Below are 18,871 nucleotides of genomic sequence, written 5' to 3'. Positions count from 1 at the left end.
AGACTAATAAGTGTATTTACACCATGGTTTGTGATAAGTTTATTAATTATTTGTTTAATTGTTTTGAAATGAAGTGATATGTCCTGTTTTGCTTAATAATACTCCATAACCCTAATTCGATAACGGAGACGGGTTAGGGGTGTTACAGGGCTTACTCACACTGATTCATTCTCTATTGGCTGCAACTCCATGGGAATGGTTCTTCGTGATTGTGGAGCTGACGTATACTGAGCTCACTTTGGAGTTTTGCTCCACCTTTTTTCTATAGATAGTGCTATCGTCGGGGGATGATCCACGAGCTATATCATTCCGTCTTGGACATATCACTCGACACTTTAGTATTGCAGGTTTTGGTCTCACTCTCGGCCTATACTCTAATGATTTCTTAGTAGCGACCGAGCTCTCCTCCCTCCCACGACACATCAATTACACTGCCTCTCTCTACTAGTAGGAGATCACTAAGGTTGTCGTTTCATATAACCAAAGCCAGTCCAAGGCTCGGTGCCTTCTTCCAGCCCTATGCTACATTCACACTATCCTAGCTCATAGTTTGACTGCTCAGAAGGAGAGTACAAGCGTCGTGGGCACTTTAGATTCATATTTCTTATGGAGCATACATGGGCAGCATTCGATTGATCTAGCCCACTTAATAGCCCAATGTTGTCGTAATCAGAGTGAGCGATAACGAAGAGGACCTCTTTGTATAGGTCCGTATATCACACGCTTGGCTCGCCACTTCGGCCTCCCCGAGACCCCCAAGCAAATTGGTACTCCTACTTTGGTTAGAGACATGACACCATGGTGTTTAAATAGTAGGAAACACATGAGGATGATTGTTCATCAACTTGGGCCTTTCAGTGATCAGTATGTGTTGCTACGAGCGACTCAGCAACACGAAGATGATGAGCACCTTGATGATGATACCCCACTACTACCACGACCCATTCCCACTCCTCCAAGCCCCTTTACTGCTACACGTGCACATTTGGTCACACTCGACGATATTTCACAGCGACTAGATCGCCTCGAGTGTTTACATTATGAGCACGTCGAGCAATAGTCAACACGATTCGAAAAAATTGACGCGGCTTTACATTTATTTGTTTTATTTATGTTATTTTTTGTTGTACTTTTATATTTTTTAGTTGTTTTATTTTGATTTGTGATACTTCTTTATTTTTATTTTTATTTTGAACCTTGTTGTTATTTTTTTTATGGTTGTTTCTGCTCGAGTTTGTAATCTCTTTGCCTTCTTTTTTATTTTTGTTTATTTTCTTATTAGTTTGCTCAGAAACATGCATTTCATTTAGATTTGCTGATGATTCTATTTTCACTAATCTGGCGATTTTTCATCCAAATTTAGGGCAGTTTCAGTTCTCTCCCTCTCTTTTGATATTGTGCTTATTCTATAATTATATTTGTTTGCACATTGAGGATAATGCACATCTTAACTGTGGGGAGGATTTTATATGTTTATGCGATATTGCCTTGAATTATTTTTTGTGTTTAAGTAATCTTTTCGTGCTTAACATTGAACTAATTTCTCTTAATTTGGAGTTGTTATTGATTTTGTTTTGGGATTTATTTGTGGATATTTGTGCATTGTGTGATTTATACTTTAAGTCACGAGAGAGTCAAGCATGATAAGTGTTTTTTTAGAAATTATTATTTTAGGTTGTCTCCCTGAATTGAAGTATTATCCTGAAATTTTAAATTTAAAAGTTTGACATCAAAATCGTAATTTTTTGTGAGCTTTTCAGCCTATAGAGCACATATTTTTTCCATTCTCATTTTATTTTTTGTTGTGAATTCGTCAACTTGATTTGCTATTCTAGAACTTGCTTCGGTTATGCATGTCGAGACAACATTATTTATTTGATATACTGAGATAATAGAGACACTTAGGATTTAACCCATTTAACCTGTAAAAAGCTTATTGAATTAACCCGTAGTAAACCCCATTGATCCTAACATAATTTTTTCAAACCCATTAATGTTTACCCAAAACCCATATCTATGTTGTAAAATTATCCTTTGTTGAGATTTGATTTGGTTACTTGCCTAACTATATTTCATTATTTGAATTGCTGAATTTTATTTTATTTAAAAAAATCAATCAAAAAAAAAGAAAAAAGAATCAAAAAGAAAAAATATATAAAAAAATTATTTGATTGAGTTTGAATAAATAGTTTCATTTTTTGTTGAAAAGCTCGTTTCTATTTGTGATTGTGCTTGTTGATGTAATTTCTTTTAATTCAGCAACTGATTTTTTTTCTAATTTGGTAATTTATCAACTCGATCTCGATTATAACCAACTTTTCTGACCTTTTCCATACCCTTAACCTAAGTCCCATTGCAACCGTGTAAAGACCTCTTGATTGGTGTGTCATCTCATTTTATAGTGGTGGAGACTTGATTTTCAAGCAAGCATATGGTGATAACGTTTCTCGTTTCAGTACTTTGAGGGATCTTTAGTGAGGATGTCAATTCTTATTGAGTTTGAATTTCAGGTAATTATTGAGATAGGGGAGGTACCTATGTTTTTATTCTTTAAAAATCGTTACTTGGATTGTTTGTATTCTTTAGTGTCATTTTGGTTGAATTTCCAATGCATGATTATCTATGGGTTGTCCTAAAACATTATTGGTGAAAACAATGAATTAAAGAAAGTTAACTTGAATGTGGGTTGAGAATTTTGCATAAGGACAAGCAAACGATTAAATGTGGAGATATTTGATAAATAGCAAAAGGAACATGTTTGAGCCTCATTCTTAATATGTTTTTGGATGATTATCTGCTTTAAAATGGTTAATTTTATGCTTCTAATCCTTTAAATTCATGTTTTTATACTTAGGAAAGCATTTGGGAGCAAAAAGAGCAAAAAAAAAGTGAAATCGAAAAATCTAAGCAAGCTTCAAGAGCCACATAGACTGGACCATTTTACATGAGCTGGACACACGACCGTGTGAGCCACACCAGCTGCCACACGGCTATGTGCCAAACCATGTGGAAATTGCAAATTACACTCCAAACAGTGTTAATTTTTAGGGATTTTTGGGCATTTTAAGAACAATATATGATAGAGATAAGAAGAGGGGAGTAAGCCGTCATAGTATACTCAAGAAAACAACTCAGAAAACACCATTGAAGCCGATTCTGAAGCAGATTTCCATCAAGATTGAAGATCTTCTTTTGATTTCCTTGAAGTTTATTATGAGTTTCTTTATTTCTTTTGGTTTTACAATGTTTTGGATGTTTTTATTTGCAAGCATGAACTAATTTTCCAAATACCTAGGGAGATGAATCCTAAGATGGATTTTGTTATCTGATTTCTATTTTTACACAATAAATACTTAAATCTTGTTCTCAATTATGTGTGCTTAATTCTTGGTTTAATATTTCTAAGCTATTAATCCATGTTTGATGTGCTTAAACCAGATGAGGAATAGACCCTGTTTAAGAATAGATCTAGCATAATTGAGTGGAGTTGCATGCAATTTTAGAAATAGGACGACATAAATATAGCGGATTAGAGTCAAATTTAATAGGGAATCCATAGATCGAGTTAATGCGATAATATGAGTTTTAATTAGAAGAAATTTCAATTAATCAACCTAGAGTCAGTTGCTCTTAGTCTTAAAGAGGGAGATTAGCATAATTTAGGGAGTTCTACGGATAAAGTTACTAAGTGAAAAAATTGTGTAATTTAGATTGATAATGAAAGATGAAGTCTAGGTGGATTGTTTTCTAGTTATTTTCTCGCTTCTTGGTTGTTAATAATTTATTTTCCTGATTTGTTTTTTGTCGTGTTCTTTAGTTAATTAATTTACTTAATTTTAGTTTTAATCAATCACTCCAATTTGCCGATTAAATAATAGAAAGACGATAATTACTAGTACTTTTAGTCTTTGTGATAACGATATCTTTGCTCACCGTAACTATACTATTAATTGATAGGTGTAGTTGCCTTAATCAGATTTATAGTTGATTTACAACTGCATCAAGTTTTTAGCGTCGTTGCCGGGGACTAAAAATCAGTAGCTAATCAAGACTAAAATTTCAACAAAAATTTTTCAGTCATTTACAACTGAATCAAGACTAAAATTTTAGTCTTGGATTAGCTACTAATTTTTCAATATTTATATGTGTTATGTGTCGACTTAAACACCCCAAATCAACAGTGAAGCAGATAGACATTCACTCATACAATTCTCATCAAACCAATGTAAGAAACCCAACTAGTTTGGATATGAAAAATCATTATAAATGTAATGTTTGGGTTGAACCCATAAGAGGGTGATTGGGGGTTGTTTAAGTGGTATATTAATTTAGTTAAATAAAGATTTTTAATTTAGGCTCATTATAAAGTTTTAAGGAGAAACCGCGAGATTCGCAAGTGTCCTGCAGTAGAATATAATTAAGGTATGGGTCCTAACTCATGAACTTGAATGTTTTAATATTATTTTTAAATGATATAATTGATGACTAAGCTTGTTGGTCGGGCTTGGCTAAATGGCTAAGTAATTAAATTGTAAGCGGCTAAACCAGCTACGTTTCGAGCCCTAATTGTGTGGCAAGTTAGCTAAAATTTAAGCATGACTAAATTATTGAAATTGTCGTGGACGATTAGTTGATATGATGAATGTTGGTTGAGTGTATCGCATGTTTCTGATTGAGAATGAGGTTTATTCAAGATATATTTGTATGAATGATTTGATATAAAATATTTGAAAGACTACTATACATGCAGCCAGAAAAGCATTGTAAGTTTATATGAGATTGTGATATGTTGAACGACACCATCTTAGTGGTGAAATGAAAGTTGGATAAATGATCTTATTTATCGAAAGTATTTGATAATATGAGGGCGTGTTATTCATGCCAAAGAAATGTGAAAGTAATGAATAAATGACTATGTATGAGATTGTATGACATCTTGCATATTAAGTGCATTGCATATTAGGGTGGAATTGATATTGAGGTTGATAGAGCAGTTCCGTGGAGATTCGGCAGCATATTAAGTCCACATTTATTCATAGTCAGTGCATTGCACTAGAGATTTGTGGAGCTTTGGCAATTTTATCGCACTTATTCGTTAAATAGTAGATTTTCTACAATTATGTTCATTCGGTGGTTTTACCACATCGAGCTTTGCTTGCATTTGTTGGATTTTGAAAAACGGGTTCTGGGAAACTCGTGGTGTGTAGTGGATGGTTTGAGTAGGAGCGTTTGCATTGCATCAGTTGCATCACCTTATGCTCATAGACCGTTTGACATCGATTTGATAATGGCTATGTAATTATATGAAAATCCAATGATGATTCTGTGTTCTTCTGTTAATCCTAATATGTTTCACTGTATTTGATATTTATGTTTGGTTAAATAGCTGTTCAACTTACACTGAGCTTTCATAAGCTCACTCCCCCATAGTGTTGAACTTTTTAGGTAAACCTTGAAATTAGGACCGAACCCGACATATGGAGAATCACCTTGGACCTCAGACTATTTTTTTAAATTATTATTAAGTCTCTATTGGTTTTGGTTTGTAATTTTTAATTATTTCTAGTATGTGGCTTGATAACTTTTCATTTGGGATTTTTGCATGCATGGATTACTCAAGCATAATAACAGGAAAACATATGATATCTGGCTTAAGTAAAATTTGACATTGTTCCCTAATTTTTGCTGCATTGCAAAGAAATCGTTTTTGGAAAAAAAATCGATAAGACAACTAGATTCCCAAAATGACATGAATAACGGCTTCCCCGCTGCATTAGTTAACATCAAGTTTTTTTACAAGTAAAGCGACGAGCAAACAATTTTTCTAAAACGACACTGTCAATAATAAATTAATCTTACATTCAGATAACCTATCAAATGAATGTTTTTAAACTAAATCAAAGTACAACTACGATTTTTCTCAAAAATTTGTTTATTTTAGGTACTCAAAAGTAACATAAGTTAGCTTAGCCATTTCGATGGCTAATGTAGCCTTCTCAATCTAGCCATAACATCTAGGTTGGGTTAGAAGGTTACAGTTAAGTATTATTCTCCCCATATTAATTGACTTTTCGGTCAATATATAATATAGGAGAATCATTTGAATCATCGAAATAGTGCAACTTGAAAAAGCATGAATAATACTCATTCGAATAAAGCAGAACCATACATTTTCCTCTCAGGATAGATATTCCCTACAGTAATAACGAGTACCTTGTCTTGTTGTCGTCCAATTGGCTCCATGAATTGTGATGACTTTCAGTATGTCTTGAATCATCTCTTCAGTGACATTGGCTACCATGGTGGAATAGTCATCGTCATCAATATCTAGTAGACTAAATATGACATTAATTGTTGTTGATGATAAAGATAACTCCTTCCTTCGTACTTGTAGTGTTGTCAATGTTGGCGAATTCAACTGGGCGTAGAACGCTCTGACAATATTGTCATCAGTAGGAGACCGAATATCATACATGAATTTCCACCCTTATTTCTCAATTATTTCCTAGATGAGTGTTGGTACATCATACTCACTACCTCGTTGAGTAACACACTGATTTGGGTCACATAGTCATGTCGTAGGTCGTGTGCCAGCCCGTGTGGCTCCAAACATGGGCATGTGACTATCCAACATGCCCATGTGTGACTTCACATGCCCCTGTGCATGGGCCGTGTAACTTTCGAAATAATCTCACACGACCGTGCCGTAGACCGTGTGTTAGCCCGTGTAAAAACTACACTTATACTGATTTACAACACGATCAGGGCACACTCCTATATGTGATGCCCGTGTACGACACACGACCGTGTTACAGACAGTATCTCAAGCCGTGTATACCTAAATGTACCTTAAAACTCAAGTTTACCAAAACATGCTTACTTGGACACTAAGCAACTTATTTACCAGCTATTTACCTATTCAAAACACAATTAAACATGCTTAAAATATGCCAAAACAACCATCTTAGGTGTCTAACCAGTGTACATTGGTAACATTTTATAATTTAAAACATTCTTAACAAAACATCAATCATTCAAAGTTCTTATTCATACAGAAACATGGCCTCAAACACAACCATATGAACAAATAACCACCAAAAGACCTTCTAATTATATACCATTACAAGGTTATGCATCATACCACAACTTTAAATTTCACCATTCATCAACTAAACACCAAGTTATTCATCTATTCATTAAACACACTTGTTCCAACAATACAAAATGTACTCTAAGAGATCAACTAGACTCATTCATTACCATGTCAATTAACATTCAAAAACTCATATATTAATTTATATATGTATATATATATACATGCCAGTACCCAAAAATAAGATACAAAAACTACCAACTTAGATGGATAGTGTGAGCTTGATGATTGATCCTTCCAAAAGTCAACAATGATTATCTACAAAACAACCCAAGAGAAAAACCTTAAGCTTACATAGCTTAGTAAGGACATAGTATAACTTTTACTATAAATTTAATTAAACTCGATTCATATAATAAGTAAATTTTCAAATTTTCAATAGTACTATTATAATATACTGAAATGGTAAAAGTGAATTTAGGAGTATCGTAGTACAAATAGGGGCACGTATGTGCATTCAGGGGTATCGAAGTACAAATAAAAGCATTTAAGTGCATTCAGGGGTGCCGAAGTACAAACATGGGCACTTATGTGCATTTAGGGGTATCAAAGTACAAACAGTGGCACTTATGTGCATTCAGGGGTACAGAAGTACAAACAATGGCACTTATGTGCATTCCTATATATACTTAATATCATTCAATATAATCATTATAGTCTTTTCTCAATTTCTTACACATCTATTTAACATTTGAAACTATCATTGTATTTTATATAAACAACTTATAAACAAATAGAAACATAAATTACAAGTTAATTTCAATAAGAAGGAAGCCACTACGAACTTACTTGGGCTAAATTGCAGTAATTGTAGAAGTTTAAGGACTATTCTGCTACGTTTCCTTTTCCTAGTATATCAACAGAATTTTGATCTAAAATAGAATTTATTTCATTAATTAGCTTAGATTTCATACATTAATCAATTTTAAAATTTGTACCCTTCTATTTGCATAAATTACACAATTGTCCCTATCTTTTACACTTTATGCGATTTAGTCTCTTAACCCGAGAATCATAAAATTAGCCATTTTTTAAAATCAATGCATCCTACCAAATATATATATAGCTTCAAAAAAGTCCATAAAAGATCACTATTTCACAAATATACCATGAGATTTTAACATTTCTAACAATTTAATCCTTTAATTAAAAACTAACAAAAATCACTTTACAAAATAATATAAAATCACAACCAATACTCTGAACTTGTCATTAACATCAAGAACAATCAATGTTCATCAATAGAAACATTCAAAATTTTTAATAGTTTCAAAAACAAATGTATGGGTTAGCTGGACCTACTTGTAACAATCTAAAAAACATAAAATTCATTAAAAACGAAACTCAAAAACTCACTCGTGCAAAGAGATATGCTAGCCAAACCATCAAGCTTTTTCTCCCATGGTATATTCGGCCAAAACAAGTCCAAAGAATGAAGAAGAAGATCTTATTTTCTTTAATTTGATTTTAACTTAATTTTTAACTACTTTCAAAATTGCCATTCTAACATATTTTACTTAAAATTACCTTCCATTACCGTCCACTAACCATTCATATGGTTTAATTACCCTATCAAACCCTCCTCATTTAAAAAAATTCAATTGGCGCTAAAACATCAATAATTCTTAACCTTTGCACTTTTTACAATTTAGCCATTTTTCTATAATTAATCGTCTAATCGTTAAAATTTCTTACCCAACTTTTTAATACGACCTTAATGACTTCGTAAATATTATATAAATAAAATTTACGAACCGACATGCCATAATTTATGGTCTTGAAACCACAGTTTTGTCACCACTAAAAAAGGGGATATTAAAATTTCCTTTAGTGCTTGTTTGCTTCTAATAATGCTCTCCAAAGTAATAAAATTGGTAGCAAATTTAGGGATCTCAGGTCATAAGAGTTCTACACCCTTGGTATATTTTTTCATATAATCAATTGTCCAAGTATGATTGTATATGAAAGAAGTTATCTTTTTTGCCTCATCTAAAACCTTTTTCACACTTTTTCTATTACCAATTTCTTCGAAAATAAGATCCAAGAAATGAGAAGAACATGCAGACCAATACAAGTGCCTTCTCTTTTGTATCAACATATGAATGTCGACTTTGATAGTTGCTTCATTGTCTGTCACAACCTGAACAACAAATTCTTCACCGGTTTCATCGATAATTTTGTCTATTAAACCAAAATAATACCTAGTAGTACGGGAGGTAACACTGCTAGCATCAATGGATTTTTAAAAATAGTACCTTTTGTACTATAAATCAAGAAATTGATTATATGTTAATTAGTTGTCCTTTTCCACCCATCACACATGGCCACCCCTCTTTCTTCCCATATAAGCCTAAAGCTATTTACCCATTTTTGTATCTCTTTATATTCATCTTCCAAATACACTCTTGTCACTTCATAAGCTGAAGGACCCCTAACCAATTTTCCAACTTCCGCTGCAACTTGAAGTACAGGTTGGAGAAAAGGTGACTTTGCAATTCTTGTAGGTAAAGCTTCATGCAATATCAACTTGGACATTACTTTCCCTAGCTTAGCTTTTGCATTTTTAAGAAAGCTTGAACTAAGTTTTGATTGCTTCGAACTTTTTAATCTTTCAAGAACAGGATCTATGTTTTCTAATCTAGCTCGAGGAGAGTCAAGATTAGTCCATTGCTCTCCCTCCCACTTCTTTTAGAATTATGGACACTAAATGATCGTCTAATTCCTTGAGTTCCAGAATTACTACCTTCTCCTATTGGGGATCGACTCGATTAAGCAACGAACAAGTAAAAATAGTGAAAGAAATTTAAAAATTGGACACACAAATTTAACAGGGAAAAACCCCTCCAAAGAGGATAAAAAACTACGGGCAAAGATAATTTTACTATAATAGAAAAAGAACGAAGAGTAAAAAGATGGAGATAAAAACTAAACCCCAAAACTCAAAAAACAAAGAACCCTCAAAACGTAAACACAAAAATTCTCCAAAAGTGTTATGAGTTCTAATTTCTAATGGGTGCATATTCTAAGGTTGTAAAAGAACCTATTTATAAGCTAAGTTAATAAGTCAAATAATAATAAAATAATCTAGACAAATCAGAGTTTGATTGACACAAATAAATATAGTTTAACTGGAAGATTATTTCTCAAATTTGACTAAAAATTTGCATCATATCTCATATTCGTTTTGATGAATTGAGTCGCTTGAGTTCCCAATCGTAAATTAAGAAGTATTGGATGATGTTCTAGGTAAGGTTGAAAACGGAAGTGGTTGGTTTTAGCAAAGGGGTTGTGTTTGGTTGGTAGGAAAATGTACAAGTTAAGTATGGGCTTAAGGCTGAAGAACGAACCAATATTAAAGGGAATATTGACCCAGTTCCTATGCTAGCTCTTAAAGTGGAAATGGAGATGATAACTTGAACCGTGACCCACTATCTATAATAAGATAGGAACCAATCGGTATAGGTTGAACGCCATACTTTGAAGAAGTGATAAGTTCAAAAGGAATTAGATTGACGCCACAAGATGTACTTGATAAGTCAATTTGAGTCAAGAAAGAACAAAGTGAGTCTAACACTCACAATAGTTATAAAATTCATCAAAATTTCTTCCAAATGTTTACAAAACAACTATTTATAGGAAAATATAAAAGAAGATGAATGACCAACATTCAGTCATTAATGTAGTTCATGTACACAAACCATACAATGAACGAATGATTCATGAACTCCCTTAAATGCATATAACTGGTTGTTCGCTCCCCTTTTTTGGTTCATGGACGTTCATCCCTTGTATTGGCATGTATTTGGATGTTCATACACCTCATTGAATGATATTCACATATGAACTTTAACTTGAAGAGTACATTCCTCCTCCCTTTGTTGTGCATGAATTCTTAGCATAGAAGAAAGCTTCAAGTGTCTCCTTGGGTCGTTCATGCATTTGTATGGAACTTGCATTCTCATAAATAGGCGCTTTAATGGCATGTAGGTTCATGAACTAGTTATATGCATCTTGCAGATTCATCCTCCATGATGTGCATGCATGTTACCATTCATTGTGCCACATTAATTGCTGAATTCTTTCCCCTTGGACGCTCATGCATATAGCTCATACATGAACATGAACCAAATGGTCACATTAAGCTCCTTTTGCTCCCACTGTCTATGCACATGAATTGGTGCATTAAATTCAACAACTCCGAGTGCATGTATTTAGCTTTAGAAGAAGTTTCCTAGCAGCAGCCAATGTGAACAACCTGGACAACATTAAGACAACATTTAAATGCAATATTATGACAAGAAATTAAACATGCTTTAATGTGTATGAACTATGACAAACATTAATAATGTCAGAATTAAGACACATAATTAAAACACTTATTAATGATGTTCAAACCAAGACATCATTAAAGACTCAAACTAAAAATAATTAAAATGGATAAACATCCTTATTTTCCAGCAACCAAATTAACAAACTGAAAATAAAACTTCATTTTGTACTTGAGCCCCTCATGCCTGGGCCAATTCCGATGTTATCGAATTGCATCATAACATGATGTGGCCATGCTCACATCAATTGGGAACCAAAATGATAAAAAAATAGTCAAAGTGATAAAAATAATAAATGATAATGGATAAATTTACTCCGTGAAGTTTACTCCGTGAAGTTTGGTGTAAAATATATGTTTTTTTCTGCTTCAACCTATAAATTACACTTACCCTCTTATAATTTGAAAAAGACTAACTTAAGTTACATTTGATAAACCATTAAAAATTTTCAGCATTTAATATTTTTAAAAGAAAAGTGTTCAATAAGATAAGTTAGGTAACTAGTTGATTTTATTTTATTAAAAATAAAATAAATTATCTTTTTCAAAAAATTAGATATTCAAATTACTATATGCAAAAATAATATAAAATATTATATTAATAAAATTAAAATAAAAAATGAATAATTTTTTTAAATCAATATTTACATTTATCAAACAATATACTTATGTTGAGTGATTATATTTACTAATTTACCAAACAATTTTCTAATATAAATTTAGCACATATAAAATGCAACAATAAAAATTTAGTACTTAATTTTTTAGCACTGAAATCTTTGGTATATCAGACATAACTTTTTAGATTCAAAGAAAATTACATAAAACCCCTAATTTATTTACTAAGCGAATTTTAAATGAAAAATAATACCTTTATTATTTACTATGTATTTACTATTTATTTTATATTAATTTTATATTAATTTTCTTCCATCTTCATTACACAATAATGAAAATTAAATAATTTAAAATTATTTGGACTACTATAAAATTAAATTCTAATTAAATTATAGTTGACCTCATGTAAAATCAAGCAATTTAACTCATATATTAACATTGAGATAAATTTATTAAATTTTTATTTAAAGTTAATTAATTTCCAGTATTTAAAAGATTTTATGAAAAATAAAAATACAAATGGATTGTCTCAAAGTTATTATATATTATTGAGTTAATGTTAAATTTAAAATATTTGACATTAATTTGCGATAAAAAAAGTTAAAAATAAAATAAAATGTAAACGAGCGTTCATGTAATTTCTTTTATACAATAAACTTACATATTTATATAATATATAAAATTACGAGTTCAAAACTTTTGAACGACTAATATAGCTTTTATTGCTTATTATATTATTGATTTTGTCATCTTAAATATTTTAATTATTTATAAGATTTATTCATTATAATCTTTGTTGTTTATTATTACAACTTTGTCACTTTAAATATTTTTATCATTTATAAAATGTATCACATTTGTAAAAAAGAGTTTTAATCTTATAAAATAATTGGTTAAAAAGCTTAGTTGATAAGAAAAGTATCATACCTATAAATAAGAATTTTGATTAGACTTTATTAAATAAATTTATATAATAGTAAATAAAAAATCAAAATTTACATTAAATAATTTTAAATTTAAATTAATATATTTTCATTAAAATTTTTTAAAAAAAGTAGATTACTTTTTGTTTAAAGTTTAAATAGTAAAATTTAATTATTTTTATAATAAGTAACTTTATAATTCTTATATGTAATTTTATATGATATATTTTTTTATAATATAATCTAATATATTATATACTATTACAAATTATTATGGTCAATTTACTCACGATTAAGAAAAAAAATTGAAATGTGAAAAGTTTAATTTATAATATATTAATTATTTTATAATTTTTATAAATGTTTTAATAATGATTGAAAATTTTTATTACCATTATATTTGGATTATAAAATAATTTATTTATTTTAATTAGTTATTATTTTGAATAATGTTGTTTTTCCTTTGTTCAATGAAATAAAACTATGTTATATATTGAATATGCTAAAAATGTTTTAATTATAATTTGAATTTTTTAATTTTTATCTTCATTTTTATTTTAATATTTTTATACACTTTTCTGTAACTTTTTTATATGATTAATATTTTAAAGATTCAATAGTCAAATTAATCTGTAACAGCTCGATTTTTAATGGTATCGAAAAATGTGAAGACGGAACCCCATTTTCGTAAACCAAGTCAGTAATTATTAAATATTAATATTTACAAGGATAATATAAAAATATATTAAAGCTTGATCTATATATTTTGTCAAATTAATAGTTAATTAAGGCTCGGAGACGAAATTATAAAGTCCAATCGCTATAAAATTTTTAATTAGCTAAAGATCCAAAATATTAATTAACTCATTTTTAAAGTTAAAAGTTAATGGATGATGATGTCAATTTCCATTAACTAAAGCTAATTAGTAGATTAAATTAATTAAGTCTTGTTAAGTTAATTAAGTAAACTTAATTGAACTTTAATTAAATTATAAATATTATGTAAGTAGGAAAAGATGACAGACCTTGTCATATTCTTCAAGTGACCGTTCAAATAAGAAAAGAACACAAGAAAAAGTTTTCAAAACCTAGGACACTTTCGGTTATAAATTGGTAAGCTTGATTAAGTCTCTTTTTTTTTGTAATTTTTATGAATTTGAGGTCATGGGAGCTTGATTTAGCTATCTCATGTACCAATTTGTAAAATCGCTAAATTTTTTTTTAAAGTTTTCATTGTTGATTTTTTGAAGAATTAGGCTTGAAATTGATGGATATTATAAAAAGGACTAGATTGTAAAATTATTTTAGCTTATTGTTAACTTTGTTACATTAGGGTCTAAATTGAATAAATGCAAAAAATTTCATAAATTATGTTAGAAATAGAAAATTTAAGGTCCCTAATGAGAATATTTAAAATCAGATTTCAATCCGAGGTTAGGAATTGAAAGTTATTACTATCCCGACTTTTAGAGACTACATTGAATAAAATGTAAAATTTTAGGAATATCGAAAAATTGAGTTCATATAAATTCATACATATCATGGCACAGAATGGAATACTCAGTATTGATTGATGATATAAAATGATTATTTAGATCAAGAATCGAATCAAAGTAGAGTTGATCGAGAGAAAGCTAAATTTGAGGATTAACCCTTGAAGTATCCACTTTACATATTTTGAACAGGTAAGTTCATATGGGACATACCACTCTATTTTATTTTATGTTTGAAATTATTTATATGTTAAATAGAATTTAATGAATTTGACACATATGGTTTAAATTAGACTAAATTGAATAGTCATGTATGTATTGGTTATTATGAATTAGTTTAGGACCATAAATATGAAAATTGTTGGTTACAGGACTTGTAAATGAAATTTGTAACCCGGTATAAAAATGAGGCCCATGTGAACTTATTAAAGGTGAGAATACATATGGCATGCCATTAGGCTTATATGCGAATTTGCTCAGGGATTTTACATGTTATTGCGAGATCTAGCATATTTTGGCAGATTCTCGAATTATATGTATTGTAAGTTTAGCCCGGACGAGTAACTTCGAAATAATGTCAGCTTATGTGAGCAATACAATTATAATGTTAGCTTGTGTGAGCAACCCTAATATATTGTCAGCTTGTGTGAGTAATTTATTCTCGTAAATCCGAGTTCATTTTACTATAGTTCCATCAGGCGATATTAAATTGATCAGAAATGGAAACTTAGTTGTGAATTGGAAATGAAATGGTAATTGTTGATGCTTGATATGTGGATTTGTTATATGATTACGTTAAAGTCTTGATATTATTTATGAACTGGGAATGTGACAACATATTTATTTTGTGATGTTGGTATATGTTTAGTTATAATATAATGTGCCAAAAGGTAGCTAAGTTGATTGCCAAATTGATTATTTACTTATGCCTTAAGATCCAAGTATGTATTGTTTCCATTTGAACTTACTAAGCATTTTGAATGCTTACTCTAGTTGTTTTCCTTCCTTGTAGATTTTCACCTTACAGAATTACCGATTCGAATCAACGAAGGAGCACACATATCTTGAGATGTTAGTTATAAGTTCATTTTGAGTATAGACTATGTTGCATGTACCTAAGGCTTCTATTGTGTTTTGAGATTTGGTAAACTTATGTTAATGGTGGTGATGATTGATCTTGAATATAACACTTGGTATGAAACTTGTTGGTGCATACTTTTGGTCAAGCTTTATGTTTTGTGGATGATGATATTTCTTTTGATTAGTTTGTTATGACAAAACTACCTTATATGAATTGGTCAATTTGAATTAAGGCTTATAAGGATGGTAAGCTATATGAGCTAAGTGTATGTTTAACATATTTGTGTATGCTTTAAGTGATGCATGACCATTCCTTGAAGTTCTAAGTTACAATTATCATGATAAACATGTTTGTGATTGTAGTGAAAACATTTTTAACATGAATAGGTGAAAGTGGACTTGAACATTATTGAATGTTGAATGGTTAGATACTTGATGTTTACCATGATCTTGGTTTGATGGTTACATTCTTGTACAAGGTTGACTAAATGACTTGGGAATGGTTTGAAGTTCATTGAATTAGGTACAATATGTGGATTTTGCCAAAAATAGGGGCATGTCGCAACGAGGGGTATTTGGCATCGAAACTTTGTCCGAAAATGAGTGACGTTACGACATGGGTATACATGTCATTGTGACGAGGAGGCTTTGAGGTAGCGAAAACGGCCTGAGACTTTTAAAAAATTTACATTTTGGTCCTTCATACTCGACTTAGCAAACAAGCTTTCGAAAGCTTGTGTGAGACACATAATTGATTGTGTGACATGTTGTGAATGTGTTTAATGTTTATTTATATGTTTAAATGGTCAAGAAATGTATAATTGCTCGTACTTGCTTTGATGACGATCGTACTATGATAAGCTATAAAAGTAACATATTTTAATCTCATTCATAATGCGTTTTTGGATGATTAATTAGGAAAATAAGTGAATTTGATGCTCCTAATCCTTTAAATTCATGTTTCTATACTTAAGAGAGCATAAGGGAGTGAAAGCAGTGAAAAACGAGCCAAAACCGGACAAATAGAGATGTTTTTAGGATCCACACGGCCTGGCCACATGCCTATATGCCAGCTCATGTCGATTTCGCACCCTGCTTCCCAAATACGCGAAAAAACTCAATTTTTAGGCTTTCTTAGCATTCTAAAGTCTATAAATATCAACTAGAAGAAGACCTAAGAGAGCAATCAGAGAAGATTGAAGAAAACACTCGAAGAACACTATCAGAATCAACTAGGAAGTGGATATCTCTCAAGATTGAAGATCTCCGTTTAATTTTTTTCGAAGTTTTATTGAGTTTCTTTATGTCTTGTGGTTACCCTAAGTTTGAGATGTTTCCATTCAAAATTATGAACTAAATTCCCTAGATACCTAGGGAGGATGAAACCTATGATGAATCTTATTATTTGATTTCTGATTTACATAATAAATACTTGATTCTTGTTTTCAATTATGTATGCTTATCTCTTGTTTTAATATTTTTGGGATGTTAATTCATGTTTAATGTGCTTATTTCAGTAGAGTGAAAGTCCCTGTTTAAGAGTAGATCTAGCATAATTGAGTGGAGTTGCATGCAATCTTAAAGATAGGATGACATAAATCTACCGAATTAGAGTCAAATCTAATAGGGGAATCCATAGATCGAGTTAATGCGACATTAAGGGTTTTAATTAGAAAGATATTTCAATCAATCAACCTAGAGTTAGTTGTTCTTACTCTCGTAAGAGATATTAACATGATTTAGGGATTTCCACGGATCAAAATATAAGTGAATAAATCGTTTAATTCAGATTCATAAAAATAGGTGAAGTCTAGGTGGGTTCTTTCCTGGGTATTGTCTATTTCATTGGTTATCTTCGATTATTTTCCTATTTTATTCTCTATTATGTTCTTAATTAAATTAGATTAGTAAATTTAGATTAAAAATAATCACTTCAATTTGTCGGCTAAATAATAAAAAGTAATAATTACTAGTACTTTTAGTCCTCGTGGATACGATATTTCCTACTCACCATAGTTATACTATTGTTCGATAGATGCGCTTGCCTTAATTATATTTGTAGTTAGTTTAGTGACTATCAAATTTTTGGTGCCGTTGCTGAGGACTAAAATATTAGGAACACTAAATTTTTATTAAATTAGTTATTTTTATTTTTATTATAATTTTTGTTTTTAGTTTAATTTTTATTTTCTAATGTCTCTTTTATTTGATTCTGGTAGGTTCCTTTAGTTTATGACTAGAAGAAACCCGTTGGGACCATTGTTATTTGACAGTGAGATTGAAAGTACTGCTCACAGAAACCGTAGAGAAGCAAGGCAAGGTTAACAGAATATAGTAGACGAGCAAGAGGACATTATTATTACTGAGGAGATGAGTGATGATTAGAATAATCAGCTACCTCCTGCAGTTGCTGTAAATCCTGCAAATCTAGATCCTGTTCCTCGTACTATGTACGATTATGCCAAACCCACTCTAACTGGAGCTGAATCGAGTATTGTGAAACCCACCATTACTGCGAATAATTTCTAACTGAAGTCGAACACTATTCAAATGATACAACAATCTGTTCAGTTCGATGGTTTGCAAGACGAAGATCCAAAAAACTCATTTGGCTAATTTTTTGGAAATCTGCGATACTTTCAAGATTAATAGCATTATTGATGATGCCATTTGCCTATAGTTACTCCCTTTCTCGTTGATGAACAAATCTAAACAGTGACTGAATTCTTTACCATAAGGTTTTATCACTACTTGGGATCAAATGATTGAGAAATTCCTACTAAAGTACTTTCCACCGATTAAGATAGCCAAGTTAAGGAATGATATCTCTTCCTTCATTTAGATCGATTTGAAGACTTTATATGATGCATAGGAGAGGTATAAGGATTTATTGAGAAGGTTCTCTCACCATGGGTTACCTTTATGGCTACAGTTTCAAACTTTCTACAACAGTTTGAATCCCTTAACTAGGCAGTTGATCGATGCAGCAGCCGATGGAACTCTAAATAATAAAACACCCAATGCAGCTTATGAATTTATTGAGGAGATGTCACTAAATAATTATCAGTGGCAAGTTATGAGGACGAAGCTGATGAAAGCAGTCGGTGTCTTTAATTTAGATGCAATCACCATGTTATCAAATAAGGTAGAACAATTAAATAAGAAAATTAATGGTTTATATGTTTCTACGCAGGTACATCCGGTGATGCAGTGTGATACAAATAGAGGTGGACTGAACAATCCAGAATGTTTACCCTTCACTCCTAGTAAAGAGAAC

At 30.9% G+C, this 18,871-nt stretch overlaps 1 non-coding gene across 1 annotated transcript; it reads right to left on the bottom strand.

Annotated features, from left to right (window-relative positions):
* Positions 1-18,403: 18,403 nt before the first annotated feature.
* Positions 18,404-18,510, bottom strand: LOC121223975 (small nucleolar RNA R71). The gene has a single exon (XR_005921439.1). It is a non-coding gene; the product is annotated as a small nucleolar RNA R71 (small nucleolar RNA).
* Positions 18,511-18,871: the final 361 nt, after the last annotated feature.

Source organism: Gossypium hirsutum, chromosome D11 (genome assembly GCF_007990345.1).
Source record: "Gossypium hirsutum isolate 1008001.06 chromosome D11, Gossypium_hirsutum_v2.1, whole genome shotgun sequence".
In the NCBI taxonomy this organism is placed as follows: domain Eukaryota; kingdom Viridiplantae; phylum Streptophyta; class Magnoliopsida; order Malvales; family Malvaceae; genus Gossypium; species Gossypium hirsutum.
The sequence above is the reverse complement of the archived record's forward strand: the minus strand, read 5'-3'. Positions and strand labels throughout refer to the sequence as shown.